This window comes from Rhinolophus sinicus, chromosome 13 (genome assembly GCF_057876585.1).
Source record: "Rhinolophus sinicus isolate RSI-liver-muscle chromosome 13, RSI-T2T, whole genome shotgun sequence".
Lineage (NCBI taxonomy): Eukaryota > Metazoa > Chordata > Mammalia > Chiroptera > Rhinolophidae > Rhinolophus > Rhinolophus sinicus.
Window position 1 is genome coordinate 20,879,326 of NC_142513.1, and position 27,199 is coordinate 20,906,524.

Here is a 27,199-nt window from a genome sequence, read left to right on the forward strand (position 1 = left end):
AGGTCCTGTGTTAGGCTTCTCTTACCAAGCAGCACACAACTTTTGGGGTATTTCTCAAATCCCTTAGAACATGGCTAGGCACATGGCAGGAGCACCAAAAATGCTCACGGATCAATGAAGTGGAGGTACTTCATGCAATAACACACACACTTCCGAAGCCTTGCTGCCCTGGCACAGCCCCTGCCTCTCCTGGCAGATGTCCTCCTCAGAAAGCTACCTCCGTCTTCTTGCTCATTCTGCCATATAAAAAATGTGCCTGGCTACAAGAAGCTATAAAGTATGTGATAGCTAAGGAGCACATTGGGTTGCCAGGGGGGACGCCTGAGGGACATAAATCCTTCCCCACAGTACGTTCCTCAAGCCAAAGACTCACACAGCCCTACCGGCAGTTTAGGAACGCCACTACCTCCCCCCAGAAAAATAAAATAGGTTTTTCCAATTGAGCATGTTAAAAGTCTCCTCTGAGTAGCTGCTGACCTTCTCTGAGGTATTACTACTTTCTACATTAATAACAGCTGCTTTAATGATGACAGGGATATTAATAGGATGATTATTTCAACAATTAATATAATAGCAAGTCATTCTTGCCCTGCTAGTTGTGGTACGAGCCGCGGGCAATGGGGTCTGATGTGCTGCCTAAGCTCCACCTGAAGACACTGTATTAAAATGACCTGTTTCTGTGTCACCTCCCCTCCTAAACCGCCTGAACTCCTGGGTGGCAGGGACCACAGTCTATTTCATCTCGGCACTCACCACCCCACCTTTCAGGATAGGCCCCGGCCCAGAGTAGGTGCTCAGAGAGTATCTGCTGAAAACCAGGTACCCTGCCCCGTACCCTTCCCATCCACGCTTTCTTAAGAAACAAAAAGGAAGGCTGTTCAGGTAACAAAGCCAGGAGAAACGGGAGAAGAGGGAAGGAGGTATTTTTGCAGGGGCCCAATCCACCCTGGCCTTTAAGAAAGGCTGTCTTGCAATACAATAAATAATCATTATGATTTATTAATTGCTTATTATATGGTAGATGCAGTGCTAAGTATTTTACTTCTCATTCTTACGTTAATTCTTTGAGCTAAGAATTGTATCAAGGTCACAATGGCTCTTCCTGAGGCCCTTTTCGAATGACTACCTCGGTTCAAATCCCAGATCTGCCGTGGATCAACTGTATGATCCTGGCTAACGGACTTAATCTGCATGTGCCTAGTTTTCTCATTTGTGAAACGGGAATATTGCAGTGCCTTCCCCACAAGGTTGTTGTTAGAATTCAATGACATAATGTATCAGCAAGTTAAGCATTCAGGAATTTTCTAAATGAAAATATTACTATTGACCCCAATTAATAGATGGCTCCAAATATCACACTCATACCAATAAGACAGAGACTGTTGTATCATAAAGCAGGCTGCAACCAGTGTCTGACTGAGTGAAGGAGGCTGGGGCCAGAAGTTTCCTGAGAACAAATCCACCCATGTGGTGCCCTGACGGAAGCGCTTCAGGAAAGCTTTTCCCCTCCCTCAGGCACAGTCACCCCCTCCTCTGGATCCCATGCCCTCTACAGACTCTGCCGCAGCAACATGTGCAGCACTTTTTTAGTCACACGCCCGTTTCTCCATTAGACTCTTAACTCCTTGAAGGCAGAGACTCTTTTATTAATCTTTGCAACCCCAGCCTCCAGCGCTGCCCTGGCAACCAGTAACTTTCTGCTCAGTAACTTTCTGCTAACAAATAGGGCAAAGAATCCTAGGCGGGCAGTTTCAGTCAATGGTTTCTCAATGTTCCTCACATGGCAACTCCTTAAAAGTGAACTGTATCGTTAGTGTGCATGAGATGAGCCCAAGCTCCTCATCCATCAATAAGACCGAAGGACAGCAAGACAGTGATGAGAGGAAACAAAGGCAGCACAGAGCGAGAAGCTGGAGACCACGAGTGTCTCTGTTCAGCAGACTACAGGGAGCAAAAGCTCAACGGAGAGGTTGCGTCTGCAGCTCAGAAACTGCTGAATCTGGGCTCTGAGGGTGTGGTGCCGAAGATGTACGAGGCCCTTAGCAAGCAGAGAACAGCAAAGGCTAGAAAGCCCCATCCTTGTCAGTCATCAACACAGCAAGGGAAACCAGCCCTCCCTCTCTGAATTATCTGGTGACCCTGAGAGGAGGCTAACCACTGAGCCCCACCATGCCGGCTTCATGGAAAGAACACTGGAGAAAGAGTTCAAAAATCTGAAGTTCATTCCTGAGAATGTACTAATTTTTCAGCTCATAAATATCTGAGGCACTACTACGTCAGCCTTGCATTGGTATTCGTAATACAACAATGAACATATCGCTCACATGCTATCAGACCTTCCACAAATCACCACCCCTTCTCTGAGGCTTAGCATCTTCACATGTGGAAGACAACCTCTATGTCACAGGATTGTTCTGAGTATCAGATGTGTTTTGAAAAGTCTATTGACAATTTTCACCCCAATAAACTAAAAAAAAAAGTGTACCGTACAACTTTGCAAATGTAAGGGTGATATTTTTACTAGATCTGAACTAGAAGGCTTAGGAAAATGCATAGTCCCCACCAAATGCCAAGGAAAACTCCCTCTGCCAGGGTCTGGAGAGAAATCCAGCAGCACATTCCTACCCACTGAATTCCGTGGCGGAGATGGCGATGGAGCAGCAAAAATGTGACACATTCTCTTCAGACCCGTCTCTGGACTGTTCCCTAGTTACTGGCGTCAGCGTTCCCCATTGGGAACTGCACTGTGGGCCTCTCGGATGAGCCCCTGGAAGCAACTGAAACCTCTTAAGGCAAGAACAGACTTACAACTAACTGTGTGGGTTAGAGGCACCTTTCCAGACGCTGAGCTAACTGCCAAACCCATGGTTCTTCAACTGTTTGGAAACATTTGGTGGCCATTAAGCCTGTTTTTTCCTCATTTTCCTGTTTGCTGGGATAAACACATCAAAACAGAAAGCTTGATGCGCTAACAATGCTCTCTGATTAGTGGTTTGCAGAATCCTCTGTAATTTTATTTTCCTGGCTAGAATAGGAAGGATGGTGGAGTGCAGATAGTGGTGTGGCCCTGGGGGGGGTAGGGTTTAAGCACCCTGAACTTTAGACTTAGTTCTACCATGAACTGGCTCTATAAACTTGGTGACAGATCTTAGTTGCCTCATCCAAAAACTGGAGGAAGTGGACCAGATCAGTGTGGCATGAACTCTTTCGTGAAGACCTGTGCTCCTCACGATGTTAATGCGAGTTCCTCAGGAAAGGAGCTCCACAGTCAAGGAAAAACAGGAAACTTGGCGTACTCTATTCCCCCTGCACCATCCCCGAGTCACGTGCACAATAAAGGCTCCAAGAAGTCAGAGGTAAAGAAACGTACTTTGCATTATTCGATTTGACTTTCCCCAGATTATTAACATCTCCTCTGAGGAAGACACACTGGAACAGATCGCTACGGTCCCTCTCAGCTCTAACCCACTGTGATTTGTATCAGAAGTACTTAGCCAGTGCCTGGAGCACCCATTTCCCACTAATGCAGTTCTCTTAACCTAGTGAGGCACTTAAGTAATATGGCTAATGGGAACTTACTCTACGTAATTCATTTTACTTTAGTGAGAGTACTCATTTTCAAAGATTCAGAATATAAGACATTTAAAGCACTGAGGGGGAAACCAATAGTTACTGAGCTCCTAATACTTGTTCAGTACTGTGCCACCATTTTCCCTACATTGCATTATTTAATCCTTAGACAACCATAAGAATATTGTTATCCTATGAATAGAGAAAGAAACTGAGGCTCGGAGAGGCTAAGTAACTTGCCCGAGGTGATGCAGCTAGGAAGTGGTGAGCACCAAATTTCAAACCCAGGACTACTTATCCTGGCCACACCTTGCTTCTGCTTGCAGTTCTGCCACCACGATTATCAGATGATAACTAACCTTCCCTGGTCTCAACTGTCCGGTGGGCATAATAATCCTCACACTGCTTCCCTCATAAAGTTCTCTAAGACTCAAAGGCACGAACAGGCATGAAAGAGCTCTGTAATGTATAAAGATGTGAATATGAGGGGCGTTTGAAACATTTTGAATAAATGTTCGTATTTCCTTTCACAGTTTATAAGGTACTTAAGTTTCTTGCAGGCTTCCCATCATGGAAGTCAACTGCCCTTATCTCAGTCACCCCCCTCAAATAGTGCGGCTGAAAATTTTCCAGTTAGGACTTTGAATAAACAGGAAACAAGTCGATTTCTCAGTATGAGTACTCTTTAGGCTGTTTGTCAGAATCACACCAAGCAGACAAGCCGCTGAAGGATTCAGGAGTAAAAACAGCAGAGAGGGCCGGAGCTGGATAGAGGAGGTGCCAGATTGGCAGTGGGGCGAGACTCCTTAACCTCATCTTGGAACAACATGCCTTGGGCCAGCAGGTCCTAGAAGCTGTTGTGTAAAATCTATCCAGGAGACCAACAAGTATGTGTGTGGATGGTGGAGGGGAGTAGGGGGAGGTGATGGGAAATGAGAACAAGGTGGACAAGCTTCACTTTGTTCTGGGATGGAAAATACCTTGGCAGGAGCCCAGGCACAGAAAGAGCAGCAGAGAGAGGCAGGGCTCTCCGCTCACCGTCTAGCCCTGCCTGGGATCACCCTCGTGATCCACACTGCTGTGGCCTTTTGCTCCCTCACAAACAGCAAAACATTCTTGGAACCAGGCCCTGGCCGGGGACAGAGAAAGAAATAAGAGAAGTCCCTGCCCTTAAGGAAGGCACCGTACCAAGATGTGTGAGCCTAATCAGAGCCTTTGCTCTTGTACAGCAAAGTCTCTGCCTCACAGGGTATATTCAAGAATTGTGTGATGTGAACTGCGTCAAAGGGGCCTACATTCTATGACGTAGCACCTGTCTGGTGTCAGCAGTCCTGGTTCTGGCATGAATAATTCAGTGACTCTGGGCAAATTGCTTCATTTCTGTGGACCTCAATTTACTCATCTGTAAAGCAGCTTCTGTCTATCCCCCAAGTTGCTATTGCAGCCAATGACATAATGGTTGAGACCACTCTAGAAATGGCATGAGGTGGATTAGCAGGAGCTGACAGCACTGAAGCTCCTGGTCTTCAAAGTTCCGAGTCCAACCTGAGGACGACTTGAAATAAGCTCCCTTTCTTTCTCCCAGGCTAACTTCAGTCTGCTTTTCTCACACTGGATACATTCTTTACTGTTTCTAGTAAAGGGAGAGAGAAATCTGCCACTCCAGTAAGGGACAGAGAGGCTGCCATCTTTCTACTTTTCAAAATCTGTTCGGATCCACTATACTGCAAGAGAACACAGGATTCACATTTACAATCCTAGCTTTTGTTAATCAAAGCTCTAAAACCATGAATAAGCCTCAACCTCTTTGAGTCTTATTTCCCTCATCTGGAAATTGGGGGGAAATGTCCTAGGTAGTAAGATTGTAGTTAATATTCAATTAATGAATGATGGAAAAGTGTTTTTACAACCCACAAAATGCCACACAAATACCAGTTATTACAAAGCTGTCTACCCATCAGCTCATGAGCTACAGGACAGTGGTATCACCACTTGACAGGTGAGACCATCAAAGCCCAGAGAAAATACTGACAGTAACATATAGCTCAACCCTGACTTCCTCCAGAGAGGTAATTATTTCTTTGATTTATTACAGTTGTTTATCAGTTTGTTTGCCTCATTAAACTGACCTATCTCCGAGGCAGGGGACTTTATACATCTTATGCATCCTTTGTACCCCAATGTCCAGTATGGCACACCTAAACGATGGTAAATAAATGTTACCTAAATGATGACTAACATATTGGTAGCAGAAACTTATCCAGAACCCAGGACTCCTAATCCCTAGAACCCCAAGGTCTAGGGTTCTTATAACCACAAAGAAAGTGGACCAAACCTCACAGATTTGACTCATCTTAACTTCTCAACTCTTCCTCAATTCTACTTTAGCAACACTCGACTTTCCATTCCTATAATCTCTGGGCCTTTGTAGGCACTGGTCGCTCAGCCCTGAACACTCCTCATCGGCTTCTTTGCCGAGCTAATTCCTATTTACCCCTCAGAGTTGGAGGCCTTTCTAATCTTCCCTAATACTGGGTCAGGTATTGCCTCTCCTTCCATATCTCTTTTGTTTATCACAGAATCCTGGCACACGGAATGTGTCAAAAGCATCCGTTGAAGGTGAATGAAATACTGGATCTGGAAATCCAAAGGTGATGCAGGGGAAGATTCCCAGCCTGGAAGTCAGAGGCCTGAATGATTCTAATGCCAGCTCCATTACGACTGTATTCAGTGACTCGCAAACCCCAGTCCTTTAGACCACCCATAAACAAGTTATCTCTACAAATGTCCCCAAAAGGTCCTTTCAGACTGCCAGTATATGAGACTTAGACTCCTGCTAAGTCCTAGGGGTGAGGAGCTTCTGAAGACAGCTGTCTGCTCCATAGTATGAGACCCGACGTCCCCATCCCACAAGCAGCACCAGGGACATCAGCCTCTGCCTGTCAGCAGCCTCCTATCCCGTTGCTTTAATTCCTCCTGATGAAGTGCCAAGAATAAATCGTAGGTGAGCAGCAGAGCATTTTAATGAGTCCAGAGCCTAATGAATCTTTTCCTTCCTGTGTCAATTAGAATTTCAAAGCTAGGGTCCCCAAGGACCAATTTATTGGGAACAGAGAGAAGCCTTTTGCTCATCCGCTGCAGCCTGAGCTACCTGCCCTAGCCCTGTATGTCTGCTATGTAACAATCCTGCTTACTCAGATATGCCACTTAGTGAGACAGAGACTGGCCTGGGAGGCTCCTCCTCACCCAACATTTCTGGGGCCTGAACTTGAGGAAGGAAAGGAGGGTCCGGGGCATTTCTCGAGGGGGATATGGAGAGGTGGTCAGAGAATCAGAACAGCCCAGACTTTAATGCCACCTCCTAAGGATACTGGTCTTCAAAGGGATGACAGCAACAAATCAACTTGCCATTCACCCAACTAAGTATCAGGTATTGTGCCACACCTATTTACCGAAGGTATTTCGAATCTTCACAACAACCCCAAAAGTTGGTATCAACAGCACTATTCTACAGACAGGGAAAGTGAGGCTCTGAGAGGTAAAATAAGAATTAGCCTAAGGAACACAATTACTAGCTGGCAAGCAGGGATGTGAACACATCTGTGCACCTCCAGAGACTGGCCCTTACTACCACACTACAGCAACTTTGTCCAGGGGCTGGCACAGGGCCAGAAGCTGATATCCTGAATAGCAGAGGTAGGCTCTGGGCCCCCACAGCCATGCTGGACATTGGTTTTTATACCCAGGCAAAAAACAAGGGTGGCTGTGCATTGCTGGTCCTTCCATTCAATGGAGTTTGCAATCCCCCTTATCCCTAGAACATAATCCAAGCACAGTTATCATCAACACTACCCCCAGGCTCCTACCCCTGGAATCTTTTGATTTGATTTGTGAGGAGTTGCCAATTCTTGATCTAATGGCTCCCAGGCACCAAGGGCCATCCCAGCTGCTGCTGCTCTGTCATCAAGAAAGGAACATTTTCCAAGGCAAGCAGGTAAGCAAGTCAGGTTTTCAAATGGTTATGGAATGGAAATTTAGGGCTCTGGTGAGGTCAACGGCCTTGTCCAAATGTACATGGCTAAAAAATACAACAATTGGAACTTCAGTATCTACTGAATCCTAACCTGGCATCTATTAGGGTGGTGCAAAAGTAATCGCGGTTTAAAAGGTTAAAAAATGCAAAAACCGCAATTACTTTTGCACCAACCTAATATCTACATACAGCAAGAATAATACAAATATAGAAAACATGAGATCAGAGCTTTTTTAATTTTTATTTTGAGATAACTATAGGTTCACATGCAGTAATGAGTACTTTTTTTAAAGCAATTAGCGCAGAGCCTAGCACATAGAAACCCACCCAAGCAGTATTAGCTATTAGAAAATTAGGGAAAAGGGAGAGGGCATTCAGGATGGGCCTTGGGGTAAATTTCTCTTTATAGGATGCTTGAGGTGTACATGTGGAACACCTTAAATACTCTTGCCAACGACCCCATCAAGCAGGGATTAACATTCCATTCTACAGATGAGAAAATTGCTCCCAGAGGTCAAGTCACTTGCGCAAGATTACTCTGTCCCAACATGTGCTACAAGTGGGATTCAAATCCAGATACATCTTTTCTATATTGTTCCTTCTACACTGCTTCTCCAGAGATAAGACTGAGGTCAGAGTTCAAAGGCAAGTCTGGATATAGACTGGAGGTTAAGAGAAGGCTGCCGGTTCAAGTGTAGCAATAGCATGCACAAGAGTGTACAATGTAGCCATGTGTTGTCTTTACAAAGGTGGTAGTTCAAAGATACTGGCCAAAATAACACAATAAACTCACATGACAAAAACACAAATAAAAGGCTAAGTCAGGGCGGATGGCAGAAGACCATTGAAAACTAGCTCAGTCATGTGGGCACAACTTGAGTCCCTTTTGCTGGACACTAGAGAGAGGCAGCATGCAGAAAATGAAAAGCCAGAGACTAGGAAGCAGAAGAAAAACAAATTCTGCCACTAACAACATAAGTGGCTTTGGGCAAGTCAGTTGTCTTCTCTAGGTTTCTAATACCATATGGTTAAACTAAAAGACATCCAAGGATCTCTCTAGCTTTGACCTTCCAGGAATCACTCTATTACTAGGTCATGTGTGCAAATGTGAGTGTAGGAAAAGCTAATGCTGTGATGATTAAGCAAAACAGTCTGGAAAGAAACAGAACAGCGGTGTGACAGGAGCCCTGGGCGCGGGGGAGGTAAAGACAGCTGAGAGCGGTAGAGGAGAGTGAAGAAATTAAATGGGCTTCAAGTTAATCTTGGGTAGAAATCAGAAGACACCATCAGGGAGGCAAAGAAAGGCAGCTGAAGCCGCGCTACTGACTTGCTGTGCAGCCCTCTATTCATCAGCCTCCTTTTCTCACTGGCCAGGTGAACCTCAGGCCCCTGTAAGTTCTGGCCTCAGCTGTCCTCTCTCCAACTGTATCTCCTGCTTCTTTCCCCCTCAGCGTGCTGCTCCAGCCGCAATGTCTGCCTTCCAGTTTTGTTTTGTTTTTACAAGCGCACTCTTGCCTTGGGGCCTTTTCACCTGCTTTTCTCTCAGCTGGAAATGATCTTCTGCCTGAGAAAGGCCATTCCCTGGCCACTTTTTAAATCTTTACCCCTACTTATCTTTCTTAGTAACACCTCTGAAATGATAGATGTAAGAAATGACTTACTCATCTCCTGTCTCCCCCACTAAAACAAGTTCCGTAAAGCAGTGTTTTGTTCACTACTGTATCCCTGCTCCAAGTGTAGTATCAGGCATTTGTTGAATGGATAACTGAATCAATAGATGTATGAACTACTGGTCCCTAAAGGTGCTTCCAATTCTAGCAGCTGTGATTCGTGGACTTATGGAAGTGGTAAACATCTCAGAAGTTCAAGCCCAGTGAACATAGGTCTAACCTATCCTTTTGGCTCCAATTTTTGGTATTTGCTTTGCCTCAGTGGATCTTCAAAAATCATCTCCAAATGTAACATACACCTCCTAACACAATTATACACATGTACAAATAGACAAATACATACCACTCAATTCAAGAATCATTATCATACGCTATGTGTGAGACAGACACACACACACACACACACACACACACACACACAATTTCCTTAGCCTGGAATATTAGTCCTAACAGTTTAGCCCCAACTTACTTTGATAACTTTAACCCTAACCACACTCCATTCCTGAAACTCTACACTCTGGCTTCACTGGGCTGTTTACACTTCTCTGAGACACACCTGCAAGCGTCTGTGTCTTTGTCCGCACTAGTTCTTTCCTTGGAAGCTACAGACTCCCCTTCACAACTGCCAAAAAAATACCTCGTCTTTCACAATTGTCAAATGGCTCATCTTTGAAGTCCAACTCAAACACCACCTCTTCTGTGAAGCCTTCCTTCTCTCAGGTAATTAGTGTTCCCTCCTCCGTGTTCCCACTAGAGTGATCATTACTGTAGCCCGTTACTTAACACCTGCCTGTCCGCCTTGATCACCTGGGCTCCCAAGGCCTTGACCATGTGTTTGCCTTCTCCTTATTACTAAGGTCCTATCCCGGGCGCCTGGCACAAATGTTTATCAAATTGGAATGTTTATCAACTAAGCGTGCTTCCTGACCTTCCTGGCAGACTTGATCAGGTAGTTCTTCCTCCATACTTATCCAAAAGCTGGTTTCCCTAATATTTCTACCGGTTAGTATGAATTCCCATGGAACAGAGAGCCTGAGAAAGATGGGACTGAAGAAGAGGCTGGAAAGAAAGGGGAGAGTCTTTGAAGTGCCTTAAATGTCATGTTAAGGAGTTTGGATTTACTCTAGAGATTTTATGAGCAAGGAAGTAACGTGACTCAGATCTGTATCCTAAACAGGAGAGAGAGACAGGAGGTTATATTTCAGGGGCAAAGGTTGTAGATGGGTAGATGAATTAGTTGACGATTAAAACAGTTTCAGTAGGAGATGATTAAGACCTGGTCTTGGGTAGCAGTGGGGATAAGATGGGCAAAACATGTCCAGAGACAAAACCACATAATGAAAGCAGTTACCTATTTTACCTGAGTCGAATTTCGTGCTCAAAACAAACTTCCTCCAGATGGAACCCTATAACCTCTTTGTATCCAAGATGACCGTGAAGCAGGGGAAAAGCCTCCTTGACCAGGGAAGAAGCAAGTCTAGGATTAGCAAAGGTCAAGCTCCAGTCCAGCGAACAGAGATGCAGGAGAGTTCAAGATCTTGCTGATGGCTGCTACCTGCAGAAGCTTCGGCAAAGAAATAGGGTCTGTACCCTGAGCAGAAAGGTGCTTTCCTGGGTTGGGACAGCTCCAGAAGGCTTTAAGGCGTTGCGTACGGCGGGGTTTAAATCCCTCGTGAAGATTCTCGTGATCTGTACGCAACGTGTTAATATAAGAGGCTCTGATAATTTTCAATACTTCTATGTTAAAGAAAATTATCCAAAACTTGGAAGGCAAAAAGATGATTGTGTGACCTTTTCAAGTCATGTTAGAACATTTTGTAATATGCATCTGAGAGACAGCTGATATTCCTGGGGTACGGAAGTATGTTTGACTTACTGTTCACGAATCATTAGAACCCAAATGTTTTAAAACTGCAAAGTTAGATGTTAATGTGGAGCGAACTGAGCCTGTGCACTTTTTTTAAGCAGAGAGGATAACACCAAAGGTTACATTTTCATTAGGACATTAATCAATTTTTATATGTAATTTAGCAACCTAACGTCAGCAATCCTTTTTCCACTAACAACATAAATCTAGTTTCTCAGTTATTCTCTTTCTGCTGATTTAAATGAGTTAAACAAAACTTGACACATGCTCGCCATATGTATTAAGAATTATGCCCCAACATAGTACACACATCGATAGGCCTGCCTACCTCACAGGAACCAGATGCCAGGAGTCAAGAGAAGCCTGATATCCAGGAACGGGATGTTAGTGAAGTGGAACAGGTGGTCACTTACGAAATGCCATCAAGCTCCGTGCAGTCAACAGGGCACCAGGCTGAGTCAGGAGACCTACCAGTATTTCACTGGGCAACCTTAGGCATATTACTTACTGCCCTCTGCTGGGTCTCAAGTTCACAACTACAAAATGGGCAAGTTGGTCTTGGTCATTGTTGTTTCTCAAACTGTGTTCCTGGGAACCCTGCAGGTGTAAGGCAGATGCCTTGCGGGCTACCTTTGGTGAGGTTAAGGGGGAAGCTGGACTGAGGGGCTCTAGGCCCTTCCCCTCCCCACCCTCCAAACAGAACAATTCTGTTTTAGAAGTTGAACTGCATGTTTAAACAAAGGGGTTCCTTTGACATTAATTAAGGATCCTTCCCACTATAACTTCCATCATTTTATGGCAAACGACCCTGAGGAAAATACAGAGCCAAAAATATCTCCTCTTCTACTATGCCTAAAAATGTATCCTTAGAAAGGGTCTCGTTAAGAAAGCCCTAGCCGTTCAGCAGGAATGGGTGAGGCAGGAGGAGACAAGTGGGCAGAGGAGGAAAAGGTAGAGACTAAGGGCCTGTCTCTTTTGCAACTTAAGATGGGGTAGAGCCTGCCCGGGACAGAACCCTCAGAGAGGGCTTCCACTCACTGGCCTCGAAGTGAGTACCCATATATATGTACTAGCAAGGATTGTACTAGCTAGGATGAGGATGGATCAAGATTCAGGGTTTGGACTCCAGCCCCTTGGCGCTGCCACATAAAGGCAGGTGCCTTCAGTTTCCTCACAATAAGATCTGTGCAAGTCAAGTACTTTGTAAACTGAATAGTACAGATTTGAGGCTCTATTAGAACAATCTATTCCTAAACCTTTCATGTGTGTATGTCTTCTCTCCTGCCAGGTCCCTGACGGGAGTTCATTAAGCTTGAGATGTACAGACCCTTTCTCTTTCCTTCTCTGCACTTCAGAATTACGCAAACAAATAGGGGCTTATTGCTTGAAATATTTCAACTTTGAAAATGACAAGTGCACTTTTTACTAGGGACTCGGTGTTCCGTGTTGAAGATGGACATGTGGCCTCTCACTGAGAGCTTGGATCTCTGGGGCACACACCTGGGTCCTGGAGAAGCTGGTTTGAGGCAGAGCAGAAACTCATGAGAAAATACACTGAAGGCTTGGAAGATACTCCCGATACACTGAAGCCGCTGAGTGGCCCTGCTGCACACTCCTGAACACTCTTCCCTCCTAGAAGGCACGAGGCCAGAAAGGCAGTTTGATACCCAGGAAAGAGTCTACTGTACCAAGGGCCTGGAATCTCTGGAGTCATAAGGACCTGAGTTCAAACCTCAGCTCTTTCAATACGAGGTATGTGACCTCAGGCAAATTCATTTACTTCACCAAGGCTTAGCTTTTCCCTTTGGAGCTATTACTTAATGAGTTATAAAGATTAAGGAAAATAATCAATTTAAAGTACCTATCACAATACCTGGCACATAGTAGGTAGACACTCAATAATATATGTTACTTCCATCAAGAGGGAAAGGACAAAATAGCAAGTCAACTGAATGTGATTCACATGACAGGTAGGGAGGACTTGGGGACAAACCCCAGCCAGCAGCAGATCAGAGCTACGAGTGGCTCAGAATGGGAATGGGCTAATTTGGAGAGTCTGTTGTGCTATTCTAAGAGCATCTGGATCCTGTTCCAGCCAAAGCAAATCAAACAGGAGTGCTTACGGAGCGCTTGTTTCTAAAACAAGTACAGGCTGTGTTATTGACACACGCCACAGGGGAATTGAGAAGGCTGTTGGCAGAGATGTTAAGAAAGCTGACATGCTTTCAGTTTCAATCCTTGCTAGTACATATATATGGGTACAACTGACCTTGGTTCTAGAGGAGACGAAAACCCTGGACTTAGACATTAAGACCCAGGTTCTGGTCTGAGCTCAGCCCTAAGCAGGTGACTTCACCTCTCTGGCCTATTTTTTTTTTCCTCCTCCAAGTAAAGCACAGTAATAATGTGCTTATTCTATTATCACTATCCTAATTTTCAGATGATGATACACTATGGCTCAGACAGATTAAGTTGGTACTGGCAAGAATTTGAATTCAAGGGCTGCTGTCAAAGCTTGTAGTCTTTCTACTCAGCTGTATTATCACTCAGTGTTAAATAAGGGGGTTGGTCCAGGTGGACCGAGGCATTTCTCAACTTGAAAATTTATGATTCTTAGTGACCTGAAATTGTGGTTTGAAGAGCATTCTAAATACTCTAGGGCTAAACAAAGCCTGGCTGGTTAAGAAGCTTTCTCATATAAATGAGATCCTCAACACCAAGGGCAAAAGCTGGGGTACAAACACAACTTGAAAGCCAGAAGAGAGTGGACAATGAAATTTTAGAAAGCCCTATAGAAGCCCTTGGAGAATACATCACCTGACTAATCTATTTTACAGATGGGGATATGGAGGCTGCAGAAAGAGAAGCAGCTTGACTGGGAACACCCGGAAAATGGGTACTGGAGCACACACTAAGTTCTATGCCTCATGGTTTCTCTTACTTGCTATCTACTCAGCCTCCAACCTTTCAGGACATTCTGATCTTCTCTTTGATATTTCTTTTCCAAATGCTGGGTGACAGGCAAGTCACTGGCCCTGTAGCAGACTCCCAGACACTTCCAACACTTTCTCTTTGTAGATAATGGCTCCTTCTTTGTCCCCCTAGTGCAGCCCTAAGCAGCACTGAGGCTTTGACCCCCTCCTGACTTTTCCCTCGACTCTTTGATGTCTTTGAACCACAGACCAATGTGCCTTTGGAGGCACAGAATTAGAAGGGATGTCAGCAATTATAGATCAACTTTCTAACTCATTCCCTCTTTTTAGAGCTGAGGAAACTGAGGCCCAGAGACATTAAATGCTTTCCCAAGGTTGAGTTATAAGAACAGGGTTAAGAGCCTGGGTCGCAACACTTACCTTCTACAATCTGACACTGAACACATGATATCAGAATTTATTTCAATAGGTTGGTGCAAAAGTAACTGCAGTTTTGGACCATGAATTTTAAATCATTATAACCAGGCTCAAACATATCTTTATTAATCAAAATAGGAACCATTACAATCAACACATTTTTGCCAACAAGAAATAAGTTTGTTTATTCCTATAGCGTAAAAATCCGTGCTTTGAAATTTGACGAACTCTTGGAAAGCATTTTCTGCATCCTGCTGGCTGTGGAAGCATTTTCCCTGCAAAATGTTGTCAAGATGCTTGAAGAAGTGGTAGCCAGTTGGCGAGAAGTCAGGTGAATATAGCAGATGAGGCAAAACTTCGTAGCCCAATGCGTTCAACTTTGAAGCGTCGGTTGTGCGACATGTGGTTGGGCGTTGTGGAGAAGAATTGGGCCCTTTCTATTGACCAATGCCGGCTGCAGGCGTTGCAGTTTTTGGTGAATCTCATCAATTTGCTGAGCATACTTCTCAGATGTAATGGTTTCGCCAGGATTCAGAAAGCTGTCGTGGATCAGACCGGCAGCAGACCACCAGTGACCATGACCTTTTTTTGGTGCAAGTTTGGCTTTGGGAAGTGCTTTGGAGCTTCTCCTCAGTCCAACCACTGAGCTGGTCATCACCGGTTGTCGTATACAATCCACTTTTCATCGCACGTCACAATCTGATCAAGAAATGGTTTGTTGTTGTTGCGTAAAATAAGAGATGACACTTCAAAATGATGCTTTTCTTGATTTTCAGTCAGCTCTTGAGTCACGCACTTATCGAGCTTTTTCACCTTTCCAGTTTGCTTCAAATGCCGAATGAACAACCATAGAATGGTCGACATTGAGTTCTTCGGCAACTTTTCGTGTTGTTCTAAGAACATCAGCTTCGATGATTGCTCTCAATTGGTCATTGTCAACTTCCGATGGCCGGCCACTCCGCTCCTCATCTTCAAGGCTCTCATCTCCTTTGCAAAACTTCTTGAACCACCACTGCACTGTATGTTCATTAGCAGTTCCTGGGCCAAATGCGTTGCTGATGTTGTGAGTTGTCTCTGCTGCTTTATGACCCATCGAATAAGAAAATCACTCGAATTTGCTTTTTGTCTAACATCATTTCCATAGTCTAAAATAAATATAAAATAAACAGCAAGTAATAAGTCATTAGCAAAAAAAAACAAAGTGAGAAATGTGCATTAAAATGATGTATAACATAACCACATTTATTTAAGAATGTATTCCAATATCAAATGGCAAATTTCAACAACGCAAAAACCGCAATTACTTTTGCACCAACCTACTGAAATAAATTCTGATCTCATGTGTTCAGTATCAGATTGTAGAAGGTGAGTATTGTGACCCAGGCTCTGGTTGAACACCAATCCAGGCCAGGCCTTTTTTTCATCATTCCTATTAGCATCACAATAACCATACAGGCCTTACTGTTCCCATTTTGCAAATGAGAAAACTACAGCTGAGAGGTTAGTCACACAGGAAATAAATATCAGAGCAAGGACTCTCAAACCTTCGGCTTTAAAGCCTCCTCTTTTTCCCCAGCATCATATGGCCTAAGGTTTTAAAGACTATATAAAACAGTGGGAAAGTTGCAATTAATGAATCTCCCCAAAGACCAGTTAGTTATACTATAGGTAACTTTTGTCTCTTGCTTTATGCACTTAGTACAGTAACTCTTGACTGATTATGAGGGGAGAGACTCAGATAATACAAAATTACAGACAATTCAAAAGACGCAATTTCTGCTTTTGTGTTAACATGGTCTTTTTTTTTTTTAACTTTTATTTATTTTAAGTGTTTTTTTCCAGAACCCATCAGCTCCAAGTCAAGTAGTTGTTTCAATCTAGTTGTGGAGGGCGCAGCTCACAGTGGCCCATGTGGGGATCGAACCAGCAACCTTGTTGTTGTGAGCACCACGCTCTAGCCACCTGAGCTAACCGGCTGCCCAATTGTGGTCTTTTGGAGGATAGTTGTTTTGTTTTACTGCAGCAGCCCCATCAAAAGATCATTAAGTCCCCTTTATTCATGTCCTACTCATCTCAAGGTTCTAGCACCACAGTTGCTGATGGACCTTGGTTTCCTGATCTATTATTTCCCAGTCTCCCAGCTTGGGTTTTTGATCTCTTGGCCTTAAACTTCGGCTCAGGACCCTGCTTCTCTGCCACAGCCAACATTCTCAGAACTGCCCTCTAGTTGATCTGGCCAACAGGATCTATCAGTCCCTCTTCTGTCTGGCCTGCTACTGCAGTGGGACAGAAAGGTTCTCTTTAATTTTAATGAAAACTGGAAAAGGATGGAGGTAGACACAGGGCCCAAGGGGGCCCAGAGCCCTTTGCACACTATTCCTTCCCAGCAAGTGAGCTGGGCCTTATTGCTTTTCTGTGACAGCAACAACCCTCAAGAAAGCCAGCTGTTTCTGGAAGCAAAGTAATAAAATGTGGGCAAAATTCCTGGGTGGAGAGAGAACAGGGACAGCTGCTTCTTATGTGAGCTGCTCTGGCAGCCCTCCTCAGATTTTCTCACTAGATTCTCCAGGGGCCATCGGCTGATTACACTGGCAGACAGAGAACCTCCTGCCTTACTTACTAAGCTACCAAGTGCACCAGACATTCATCCCCATACCTTGAAGGATGACAATACACTGCACTGCTCCTAGACCTTCTCAGACTCTGTCCCAGGTCCCTGTCGTAATTACTAACATTAATAGCCCCTTCCATCTGTACAGTATCTAACAGTCTTATATAGCACTTATTTGAAATCGGCCTTACACAGTTGGCTGGGTAGAAAACTGTTCCTTGTTTATAGATAAGGAAATTAAAGGCCACAAATAAGTACCCAGCAAGCCCAGGCATTGATCAGAGCTCTTGCCACCTCAACGTTACCTATGGGATCTGTATTTAAGCCTATTTCCTTAATGGAATCAAATCTCTGCATAGACTCCCAGTCACTGACAGATACCGCAAGGCCTCCAAAGCCATCTTGAAGCCTCTGAAGTCTAAGGTGTGCAGCTGTCTCCTCCAGCTCTGTATCAGGCAAAATCTCCCCAGAAGTCTGGGGAAGTTCGGCCTTTCTGTGTGTCACCTGACTTCCTACTACATGGCTTCCATCACCTACACGAAGCTCAGGCCTGCCCAGTGCTGACAGGCAGGCAGGTTCCAGGCCGCCCAGCACGATGGGTCTGGCCAGACCCCCCTTGTTGGTAAGGCATACACTCCTCCACCGTTTCTGAGTTAGGCCTTCTCTGAGGCTCCAGATACTTCTCCAGAGACAACGACATTAGGAGCAAACTGACAGCCCACATGTCAGTCAAGCCTGAAGAAGAGTTTCGTTTGGGCTTCATAGTGCTTTAAAAAAAATTAGTTAATCCTTAAGAAATTAGAAAAGGAAGAGCAAACTAAACCCAAAGAAAGCTGAAGCTATAATAAAGATTAAAGTAAGAAATCAATGCAATAGAAAAAAATGAAACTAAAAGTTGCTTTTTTAAAAAAGATCAACAAAACTGATAGACCTTGAAGCAAGACTGACCAAGAAAAAAAGGAAGATACAAATTGTTAAAACTAAGAATGTAAGATCACTAGTGACCTTACAGAAGTTAAGAAGGATTATAAAAAAAATCTATGAACAACTTTAAGCCAAGAAATCAGACAACTTAGATGAAATGGACAAACTCCTAGAAAGATACAAATTAGCAAAAGTGACTCAAAAAGATAGAAAAATCTAAGTAAGCCTATAACCTGTGAAAATATTGTATGAGTAATTAAAGCTACCCATCAGTATGTCTCATAAATATAGACACAAAAATCTTCAACAAAATATTAACAAACCAAGTCCAACACAATATAAAAATAAAAAGGATTACAGACTATAACCAAGTGGGATTTATTCTAGGAATACAAGGTTGTTTTACTATCCAAAAATCAATTAATGTAGTGCCATGTTAGCAGAATCAAGGCCAAAAAACACACAATCAACAAAATCTAATATCTAGCCACCATAATAAAACCTCTCAATAAACTAGGAATAGAAGGGACTTACTTGGCCTGATAAAAGTCATCTGCAATCCTATAGTTAATACCATATTTGATGGGAAAGACTGAAAACTTTTCCCTAAAATGGAGGGCAAGGCAAGAATGCCCTCCACCAATTCGAATCAACATTGTACTGGAGGTTTTGGGTGGTGCAATCAGGCAGACGGATTTTGGTTTTTTACTGGACATGAGGTTATATCATTCCTCTCCTCAAAACTCTCCAGTGGCTTCCGATTTCACTCAGGATAAACCTACATGACCTGGGTCCCTGTCCACCCTCGACTCCCCCATACTCCACTCTCCCCATTGCTCACTCTCATCTCTAGCCACACTGGCCTCTTTCTGTTCCTCCAACACAGTAAGTGCACTCGTTTCAGGGTCCCTGAACTTGCTGAACTCTATACCTGGAATGTTATTTCCCCAAGATACACACATAGCTCACTTCATTCCTGCATAGTTCTGCACAGGTTTCATTTTCTCACAGAGGCCTTCTTTCATCACGCAGTCCCGCCCTATTCCCTTACCCCACTTTATTTTTCTTCATCTGTATTCATTTGTTTATCTGTTTTCTTCCACTAGAATGTAAACTCCAACAGAGAAAACTATTTTCTTCACTGCTACCTTTCGAACACTTAAAACTGTGCTTGGCACATGCTGGACACTCAATAAATACTCACTGGATGAGTGTTTTTAAAAAGAAAATTTTATACAGGAGAATGAATAAAGAGGAGTGGCGGGAAAGACCACTAGCCCAAGAGTCTGAGAAGGACTGGGGTTTCAGATCATGGGGAAAGAGCCAAAGTAAGTCAGTAGAAACACTTGGTTCTCTGGAGCAATATTCTTCTGTGTTCTAAGCTTAGCTCTTCCAATCACTGCCAGTTTGTCCCTCTCTAAGTCTCAGTGATTTATAAAATGAGAATATCATCACCTCGTAACTCCTAAGCTGCTATGAAAATGAAACCAATTTATGTAGAGCATTCCATAGCACATAATATAGGAGACACTATGTAATTAAACATTTTCTGATACCGCTGGCCTTCAAAAGGAACCTAGAACTACCTTAAAAATTACCTAGCCCATCTTACTACAGCACAGATATGTCTCCAGGGCTGTTGCCCCTAAACTAAATGGCCTCCATACTCATTTTAACTTCTCTTTCTTATCATTGCTCATTCACTCCTCCCCTTCTGTTAGCTCTCAACTCTCACCTCTAGCTGTTGTTGACATAACAGCTCCTCCCCTCTTTTTTAAATGCTGCTTTTAATCTTATGGTGGTTTAGAAACCAGGCTGCTAAGCTTGTTACAACAACACGTAAAAGAATAAATTAGCTCTGTGTAAGGGCTTAAGGATGACAGTGATTTGCTTCCTTCTTGTTTTTTAGTTGGGCTCTAGAAAATTGAGGATATCAGATAAATAAGCTACGATATGGATATCAGTATATTATACACTTTTCTTACATGGAATCATTCATATTTTAAAATATAGTCAGTAGTGGAACTTTTTCACAGGGCAATTGGTACAAGAACAATAAGATCCAAACTTGACACCCAGGACATGGAAAAGCCAGAAGCTATAAAACTTTAGATTAACCAGACAAAAAGAGGTGGCAGCAAGAGTTTGGACATCAGAGTAGGAGGGAAGGTCAGACAACCAAGAGCACCTCTGTGCACCCTCAGGCAGACAGAGGGAAGAACAGAATGTCCACTGTTACAGTGTGAAGAGAGTGGCCTTATCACTGGTCTAAGGCAGAGAGAGAGATGGTAGGAAAACACGGCCTCTGATAAGATATGAGGCTACAGCATAAGTGCCTTTTTCACTAACAGTTGGAGGGTGGGGAGTGGGGGTAGGCAGGGAACCTAGGGCCAAAATAGGAATAAGCCTTCCTCTTCAGAGAGGACAGTAGGGTACAAGACAGCATCTCAGTAGAACTAGTCAGTGAGTGCAGACACACGCTGGGGATGAGCTCTTGAAAACTGCTTTAATATCTGTGCCAGCAGTAGCCCTGGAGCCAGGCTGTGTGAGTGCATTTAAACCTGCATTCTGCAGCCCACATGCTGCAAATCATGGCTACCAATGCTGTCTGGCTTTTGTCTCTGCCCTGGAATCCCTTCCCTTGTGGAAAGATTGAGCTTCGGGTAGGGCCTGCAGAAGAAGAAGAGAAGGGCATAGGATAAAATTTACAGCACAAATTTCCCAAGGAAAACCCTCCGTTTTACCTTAAAGGAATGGAGTGGCAAGTAGGTCAGGAACTGAGGTATCTGTGATATACTTATAATGCTTTCTTCTCACTTTCATTTTGGTCATGCCGCTTTACAATTTACAAAGCTTCCCAACTTGCATCTCTGATTTGATTCTCTACAACATCCAGCACGTTAGTGTGCGCACAATGGACACGTGGGGGTGTGAGGAGGCACTCTAACTTTACAAATAGGGAAACGGAGATCGTCCAAGGGCAAATGTTGACAGAGAGGATAAAAACCCATGTTTCCCAACTTTATCTGCGTTGGCCCAAGCGTTTATAGGATCTCATGTGTTACTGGTGTTTTCTTCTGTATTGAGCCTGAGCCTCTGGCTGCTCGAAGGCTCTGCCTATCTTTCAGCCTCTTGGCCCTCTCACTAGAAATGCCATTGCCATTAGGGACCCCCAATTCCTGTCTGCCTGGCTGGGCCCCTCAAAAACTGGACCTCCTTCCTGGATCTCTAAGGAAATCTGTCTTCTTGAACTTTGTAAGAAAAATCAGGATTCCAGGGAAATTAGCAGTCCAAGGAAAGCCTGAGAAGTCAGGGAGAACAATGGTATTTACAGTTAGACTGACCTGGGTTCTAACATCAGCTTCATGGATTCCTAGGTGTGAACTCTAGGCAAATTATTTCAGCTTCCTGAGCCTCAATTCCTTTATCTATCAAATGGGGTTTTATCTGAAGTAAGTAAAACCCATAACACAATTGGGTCTTAATGTGTTGATTTCCCTTCCCATCTCACCATCTGTGGTCTTCCCTCTAAGCTTCTCCTGACTTCCCCTTCACACAGCCCCACTCTATCCTCGCCAATGTTCATGATCTCATTTTGCAGCACTGATAAAACCACAGAATTTTCTGAAGCTGGCCCATGGGCTTGGTGGGTTACAGTCAAGACTGAAATCAGGAAAGTCTCTGAGGGGTATGAGGTCATGCATGGTAAGAGAGCGTGTAGGAGGATAGCTTTAGCTGTCAGGTTCAGAATACCCCTCAGCAGAAAGCAGCTGGCAGAAATCAGAAGGAATTGACCCTGCTTTGTCTTACTCATGGAAAATGATCCCAGACCATTCTCATGACAGCTCCAGTAAAGCAAGTTCAGTTCTTCTCCCTGTATGCCAATCATAGTCACGGAATAGGAGAGTAATCACCTGTACTAAGGGTAAAAATAAGTCCCAAACTAGTTACTCTGTATCTTGGCACAAGCTTGCCAAGAGTTTGCCCAGGCACCCTCACTCACCAAGGTTGAGCTCAGTCAGCGATTTCCTCTTTAGAGTTACAGGGTCAGCACCAGCTGCCTCTGGGAACAGGGCTCACCTATAACAGAGGAAGTCAGTCAGAACTTAGGTAGGTACAAGCATTCAAAGTTCCTACCCTCACATGTCTTGCATCCTAACAAGAGACAGGTTAATAATTGAGTATGTAATTTCAGGTTGTGCTAAGTGCTATAAAGAAAAATAAAGCAGGGTAAGGGAAAGAAATGACAAGGAGTGACCATTTTATCTATTTTAGAAAATTGGCTTCTCCAAAAGGGGTGACTACTGAACAGAGACTTCAATGAAGTATGGAGCTAAGATCTGCACAGATCTGAGGGCAGTGTTTTAGAGCGGGGAATAATATGCAAAGGCCCTGAGGCAACAGAAAAAAAATAAGCTTATGAGGCTTAAGGAGCAAGAAAGTCAATGTAGCTAGAATGTAGCGATGGGAAGGATGAGATAGACACTAGATATATGGGGAGGAATTAATTACTCATTCTCCCTATTTTACATATGAGAAAAATCAGGCTCAAAGGTTAAGTGACACGCGCAAGATCAAAGTAAATCAGTGGCAGGACTGGGAATGGAACTCAGGTCTTCAGAACAACTCTAACTCTACCTCACTCCTGGGCCAGTTTCGTACAGACTTAGATAAACTGCAATCCAGCTGGGACAATCTTTTAAGCACTCAGAGATTGGTTTTAGGTTTCTCTGCTCATCCCCTCTGTTGGGTGAGGATGGCTGAAGAACAGAGAAACCCCTGTATGTTACCTGGAATGTGCGGTAGGGCTGACTTGGAGGTAAGGAGAGTAGTAGCACATGTCAGGGATTGTCGTAAACCCTTTATTTGTATTAACTCATTTAATCTCTACAACAATTTTATAAGCCTGGTATGTTGCTATATTCCCCTTTTTACTAATGGGGAAACCGAGACACAGAGACGTTAAGTAAATGTGCCCAAGTCACGTACTTAATAGATGGCAGAGCTGGGACATAAACTCAGGAAGTCCAACCTCCAGGGCTCGCCCTTCTAACCACACACTATGCCAATTCTCAAAAACAGAAGAAAAAAGTCAGGAAACATGTTCTCTAGTCTCAGCTGACATGGCTCAGAGCCCCCATTTACGCTCAAGCCTCAGATCCTCTCCATTTACTTGCAGTTCAGGCTTTTTACTGAATACTAGTTGAACGATTCCAGAGTCCGTCACCCAGAGACTGGTGGTTCCAGAGACTTCTCTAATTCTCTAGCTACTATAATCACAAAGCGATGATGGTAACCACAACAATAGCCATTTCATAGCCACTAACATTTAATGCACGCTTTGAAATAGACTAGGTACTTACAGGCACTATCTTTATTTCAGACAGCGAACGAGAGTTGTTCTAAGACATGGGTGGAGGGACCTGTGGGGCGGGGGCGCATCCAGGCTTGGAAAATAGCAGCGAACACATAGAACCGAAGGCTCTCTGTAGGCCTGGGTCAAAGGACAAAGGCAGAGGCACCAGGGGGTTGGTAGTAAAGGGAATGGACTATCATCATACCAGCACCTCCAATTCAACGTATCAATAAACTGAACTCATCTCTTTATTTCACAGCCTCCATGGTTCAGCAAATGGTATAACTAACTATTCTCCCAACTATTTAGACTCCAAATGTTGATGCTCTCCAACCCCTCCTTCCCTCATTCCCCATTCCCACAATTGCCAAGTCCTCATGGGGTTTTTTGCTCTAAGAGCTCTACATTCAAACTGTTCTTCATTATTCCCTACTGTGTCAACTTCCTCTTGGTTCAGGATCTCATTATCTCTTGTCTGCACTGCTGGAATATTTCTCAAAATTTACTGCCATTACAAGGCCAGACTGTTATAGTGGCCTCTTCCCTGGTCTCTCTTTCACTAGTCTTCCCCCCATCCCCATGCCTCCTGCTCCAATTCACTGAGCCCACACTGGCAGACTAATGTTCCTAATGCCACTCCCCTGCTCAAAAAAAATGCCAAAGCTCCCAATCCCCTCAGCCTCACTCTCTGGGTATGCCCCTCTCTGGCCCTCATCTGCCTTACATCTACCGTGGGCTTTCCAGCTCCTACACTTAGTCCACACTATTGTCTCACCTGGAATGTTTGTCTTCAGGCATTTTTTATGTACTATGTACTTTGTATATATTCAAATCTTCTTCAAAGCCTTGCAAATCAACGTTATCCTGAACCCTTTCTCACCACTCAGTCATGTTCATGAAACATCTCTCTCTGGCTGTGACTACATCCGGCTCTGGCCTCACCATTAGCTAAGGCCTCAGAACTATAGTCTCCTGTTCCTTCTTTCTTGTACGGATTCATACTGCTTCCAGAGAATGCAGACCTAGTCAGTTAGGATTTCTGTTCTCATGCCTGCTACTCAACTTACACTCGATCTATCTCCTAACAAGAGACTTGGGTTCTAATCTGAGCCTCAGATTTCTCAGCTACAAAATGGGGATACAATTCCCATCCTGCTTATAATGAGGGATTTTGTGAGGATCAATGTGATAACAGGAGAGGAAGGGGAGTTAGGATGGGAGACTCCCAGCCAGGTCTTTAACAGCTCTTTCTGTCAAATACAAAACACTGAATATATACAGAACCTCTATCCAATCAATCAAAAAACATTTCCTAGGCCTAGTTGGTCACCGTCACAGCTCCGGGTTAGGGGTTATGGAGGATGCAATCCTTATTCTTGGGCTCCTTGCGGTACAGGGTGGGACTGTGTCAACTTCCTGCAAAGGACTACTACCAATACTAGGCAGATCTAACAGTTCAAAGAGTGCTACGATTTGCAAAAGTGGAGAAGAACTCTGCCTGGAGGTGGCCTCAGAAGCTTCACAGAAGGAACAAGGACTTAAGCAATGCCTTGATTGCAGCGTGACGCTCGGGCTACTACGCACCGGCACTGAGTTAGGCATTACGCTGTAACCCTCATGTACCCTGGAAACAGGCGGTGGCAAGCCCTTCATAGCAAAGGTAATTGAAGGTGGGCAAGGTTAAAAGTGTGCCATTCAAGGTCACACAGCTAGTAAATAGCAGAGCTAAGATTTAAACCTAGGTCTGCTTTACTTTACTCAAAAGCCTGCGTGCTTACTTACTTCATGGTCTGCCGTAGCACAGTCTGTAGCAATATGAAAGTACCAGACACATTCTAAAGTTCTTTCTACCTCAGAATGCAATGTTATGAAGAGACGGGAAAGGGGAAAGGTAGTTTTCTGCTACTATGTCTTCCCCTTAAGACTGTGATCTGATGGCAGGTTTAGGGTCTTAACTAGAATAGTCAAAGTATCTGCCACAGAGCCTGGCAGGTATTTGGGGAACAGGTGAGTGAATAAATGAATGAATGAACACCTGCCGCTCCAACCTTTGTTCTGAGATCTAGAAGGTCCAAAATCTTAAGCTCCATGTTCTGACTCTCAGTATCCGTAATATCAACTATCTACTTATCTGTTAGTTAAAGGCACCCTTTTCTCATTCTTGTTTTCAGGAGTTAAGGGAGAGGCAAGGAGAGAAAAGGATAAGGGAAGCTGGGCAGTTAATACGGAAAGGAAAGGGATGAAATGAGAGAATGTAAGGAAGGAAAGAAAAAGGAAGAAGATGCCTGGCAGGATTGAAATGTCCGAGGCCTAGATTTGGGGAAAAGTTTCTTTTTCCTTCTGGTTCCCAGAACCAAGGATTTTGTTTGTTTGTTTAAGAGCAGCAGCAGGAATTTCTCTTTATAAATTGTGAATGAAGTGAACTTGCTTGTCTAAATCCCACACTAAATATGTCAGCAGAAAGTAAAGTGAAGCTCCAACCCTCACTTCTCACCGCTGTCCTGCCCCAGCCCAGTCCTCGCCTGGTTTAGGCTGAAGCCTAGAGGTCAGAGGACATGCAGGGCCTTCCGCTCTTCCTCTGCTGCTTCTACAAACGTTACCACAGGCTAGTAAGCCCTGGGAGTCTACCGTTCCTTTTGGATAAGGAGATACTGACATCCTCTGGACCCTTCCCTCATGAAAGGCTTTGTTGAGCTCCCGGTCATGAAAACTTTTTTGAACCCTAAGGGGAAAGTGTTTTTCCCTTTCTGATGAATTCCTCAAATGAGTGCAAATGAACTGGGGTGAAGATGTAGATGGAGCAGCCAAGGGAACTCTCTAGATCCTGGGTCCTAATTCAGCTCAATCCTCTTTAGGTCTGACCTGCGTATTATATACACGTACCTCTCCTTCTAAGTTAGTAGAGAGAGCACTGGGCTGAGAGTCAGAAAACTTAAAGGCTAGTTCCAACTCTACCTCTAATTCACTGTGTGACCTCAACCAAGTCATTTCACCTTCCTGGACCTTAGTTTCCGTATCTGTAAAATGAAGGTGATAGTATCTATTCTTCCGAAGGGTCTGCTGATGGATCAAACAAGATTAATGAGAATGGTATAACTTTAAATCTATTTGGTTTGATCTGAAAGGTAAAGGAAAGAATGAGGGAATGGTCTCCTTAAAAGGGTGAGCGAGCGAGAGCGGGCTATACCACCCTTCAGTTGAAGGTATCTGCTCTGAGTGGAAGAATTAGGGAAAAGCTGTGGCAGACACAGTGTCACTGTTTGTACCTCCATCAGGACAGTCAGGCACTAATCGTGACTTAAAAAGCTCAAGAATTACATGTGCACAAAACCCAACAGGTCTAAGCAGAGAGAAAATAAAAACCACCAGAAGTCACATATTGCTCAGGGAAAGAAACAGAAACATAGTAATGACCAATTTAGTGGTGAAGAGATCGGGTTCTAGAATCAGCACCTGGGTTTGAATCCCAGCTCTATCTCTTACTAGCATTGTGACCTTAAGCAAGGTATTTACTTTCTGTACCTCAGTTTCCTTTATTTGTTTAAAATGACTCTTACTTCACAAATGTGTTATTGGGAGAAATAAATGATATAGAGTAGGAAAGCGCTTAGCTCAGGGCTTGGCATATGTGACTCAATGACAGGTACTATTATTCCATTTAAATATCACAAAAGGATGAATAAGCAGCAATAAAAAGGACTAGGAGAAAGAAAGGAAATGCACATTTGCAATGACCTATTATGCATCATACCCTATCAAAGCCTTAATTATGCTCATTTATTCCTAATAACCTTTTGAGGTCAGTAGAATTATCCTCA

At 43.9% G+C, this 27,199-nt stretch overlaps 1 protein-coding gene across 5 annotated transcripts in view; it reads right to left on the reverse strand.

The window, feature by feature from the left end:
- Positions 1–27,199, reverse strand: part of RALY (RALY heterogeneous nuclear ribonucleoprotein) — a 73,052-nt gene that overhangs the window by 21,755 nt on the left and 24,098 nt on the right. For 3 of the 5 annotated variants that reach the window (XM_019733869.3, XM_019733841.3, XM_019733851.3), the window contains exon 2: positions 22,029–22,105. The exons of the other annotated variants lie outside the window; for them this stretch is intronic. The gene's annotated coding sequence lies outside the window, so the exon portion shown is untranslated. The remainder of the gene's footprint in view (positions 1–22,028; positions 22,106–27,199) is intronic. 5 annotated transcript variants of the gene reach the window in all.